General features: G+C 37.4%; 1 protein-coding gene across 3 annotated transcripts in view; it reads left to right on the top strand.

Annotated features, from left to right (window-relative positions):
* The window catches only part of LOC128882834 (GATA-binding factor C-like), a 139,250-nt gene that overhangs the window by 1,033 nt on the left and 135,174 nt on the right, over positions 1 to 3,043 (top strand). The gene's annotated exons all lie outside the window — the stretch shown is intronic.

The following is a 3,043-nucleotide window of genomic DNA, read 5'->3' as shown; positions in this document are numbered from 1 at the left end:
GGGAGCAATGAAAATGAAATTTTAGAGCAGGAGTATAGCAGGAGGAATTGCGATTTGACAATATTGCGAGGAAATCGAGTTCAGATGAATTTTCGGTGGGTCTGCATCCTTCAGGGAAATCGTTGCGTCGGAGGTTTATGCGAGAGGATAATCGACTCTAAAAGGGCTCTATATTTGAATATAGAGCAGTGTGAATACGAGATTATATAGCAGAAAATGATTCTGTGGTTGGTCTTTACGGCAATCAAGCCTTTTACGTCCTTTATTTATGTGACAGCTATGACAGCTATAACGATCGGATTTTAGAGCAAGTGTGTCCAGAAAAGACAAATTTAGAGCAATATTTTGGCGATTTTGTAGGAAGGGTGATCAAAGCTTTTCGACTCCAGACCGTCGGACTTCTAAGTCGGAACGTAATTGAGTTTAGGACGAGTTATGTGAAAATTGGTACGAATAATCGAGTTCTAGAGCAAGTGCGATAGAGAATATAAAATTTAGAGCAACGTTCTTCGACTCCCGCGTCGCGTCGGTGTAGAGTCCTGAGATAACCGAGTTTAAGATGAATCATGTGACAAAGTTACGATTAGTGTGAATAATTGTGTTCTAGAGCGAGTGTAGACTGGAATATCGAATTTAGAGCAATCTTGCGATCTCTCTGATAGACTTTCTAGAGAAGATAAGTATCCTTCGGACCAATCGTCCAAGTTCTGGTGTCAGAAGATAATTGAGTCCAACAGTGATCGATGTGATAGAGGTGTAGTTATAGTGAACGTCGAATTCTAGAGCAATCATTTCGTTAGAGTTCTGTTTGCGCGAGAATATCCATTTTTCCGCAGTTTTGTAGCATTTTTTATGGACCTTCTAGTAGCATTCTTCGCAACAATCGGAGACTTCGCATCGGAGAATCGCAACGGAGACTTTAGTTCGTAGTTAATCGATTCTAGAGCGAAAATTATAGAGAATTCTAGAGCAAGTGTTCCATTTGAGTTGGTTCTGACTAAAAATATTTAATTTAGAGCAACTTTGTGACACTTTTGTGGCTTTTCCAGCATCATTGCTCACACCAATAGTCGCGTCGGACTATCTCACTTCGTAGTTAATCGATTCTAGAGCGAAAATTATAGAGAATTTTAGAGCAAGTGTTCCGTTTGAGTTGTATCTGGATAAAAATATTTAATTTAGAGCAACTTTGTGACACTTTTGTGGCTTTTCCAGCATCATTCTCCTCTCCTATCTTTACGTCGGAGACTTTAATTCGTAGATGATCAATTCTAGAGCGCATATTGTAGAGAATTCTAGAGCAAGTGTTCGACTTCAGTTCTGTCTGCCTAACAATATCTAATTTACACCAATTTTGTGGCACTTTTGTGGCTTTTCCAGCATCACTCTTCACACCGATCATCGCGTCGGACTATCTCAGTTCGTAGTTAATCGATTCTAGAGCGAAAATTATAGCGAATTCTAGAGCAAGTGTTCCATTTGAGTTGGTTCTGACTAAAAATATTTAATTTGGAGCAACTTTGTGACACTTTTGTGGCTTTTCCAGCATCATTGCTCACACCAATAGTCGCGTCGGACTATCTCAGTTCGTAGTTAATCGATTCTAGAGCGAAAATTATAGAGAATTCTAGAGCAAGTGTTCGATTTCAGTTCTGTCTGCCTAACAATATCTAATTTACACCAACTTTGTGGCGCTTTTGTGGCTTTTCCAGCATCATTCTCCTCTCCTATCTTTACGTCGGAGACTTTAGTTCGTAGATGATCGATTCTAGAGCGAAAATTATAGAGAATTCTAGAGCAAGTGTTCGATTTCAGTTCTGTCTGCCTAACAATATCTAATTTACACCAACTTTGTGGCACTTTTGTGGCTTCTCTAGCATCACTCTTCGCACCGATCATCGCGTCGGACTATCTCAGTTCGTAGTTAGTAAACTTTATAGCGCGATTTATAGCTCTAATTATCGAGCTTCGCGTTAATGCACTTTAATGTTTTATATAAAATGAAATTCAAAAGAATTTAGTGTGTAATCAGACAGTGGAAGCTTGCCTCTCCGAAAGCAACCATTGCGCGAGGAGTTTCAATCAGAAGAGGCATTCTTTAAATCGAACATCGTCTTAGAGTTCTAAAATTATAAAAATCAGCTCGAAGATCAGGTTTTACGATAGGAATAAAATTGAGGCTCGTGTCTGTGTGTCCGTCCGTCGAGAAAATTTAATTAGAGAGAATATTTTTGAAGCTAATACAGGGAAAAGTCGCTCTAGCTATTGCTCTAAAATAATAATTCAAAGTCGTTTATTAGAGCAAATGTTTCTCTAAAATATTGATATCGATAGCAGTGTTAGTGTCTACAATGTGGAATCAGTTGACAGTGGTGCTGTCGTGTCGTGTAGTCCTACCAGGAGTCTGTGAAAAATCGTGATTTTTAGAGCACACGTGAGATTCAAGATTTCATTGAATTATAGTAAATATAACGAATTAATTTAAGTACTCCGTATTCCATGATAGGTGACAACCTCTAATTCCTTCACTTCATGCACTGTGAGAGTTTTAAATATTATTGAATTTGGCGTGAAATATTTTTGTATACAATTGAAAAACGTGTGTTCAAGACCAATCATTTAAACGATCGAATGTCGATAGGTTTAGTGTTAATTCTTGGGTGTTTGTTTATTTCAAACCTTGAAGATTCTTCTATATTCACACTTGGCGAATTATTTCGTTTCGTTTTTGGGAGATAGAATGTTACATTTGTGGTGCTCTAGGATGCTCTAAATTCTTCAAATAATTTTCATCCTTTAATACTCTAGAATGCTATAGTGCTCTATGACGCCCTAAATTCTTCAAATAATTTCGATGCTTTAATACTCTAGAGTGCTATACTGCTCTAGGATGCTCTAGATTCTTCAAATAATTTCGATGCTTTAATACTGCTAAATCCTTAAAAAGTGCAATAAACCTTCGTAAAATCGGTTCGTCACTTTACTAAACAAAATTCTATATCCTTCAAATAATTTTGATGCTTCGATACTCTAAAATCCTATA

This window comes from Hylaeus volcanicus, unplaced genomic scaffold (assembly GCF_026283585.1).
Source record: "Hylaeus volcanicus isolate JK05 unplaced genomic scaffold, UHH_iyHylVolc1.0_haploid 12195, whole genome shotgun sequence".
Taxonomy (NCBI): domain Eukaryota; kingdom Metazoa; phylum Arthropoda; class Insecta; order Hymenoptera; family Colletidae; genus Hylaeus; species Hylaeus volcanicus.
This window is presented reverse-complemented; position numbering and strand designations above follow the sequence as displayed.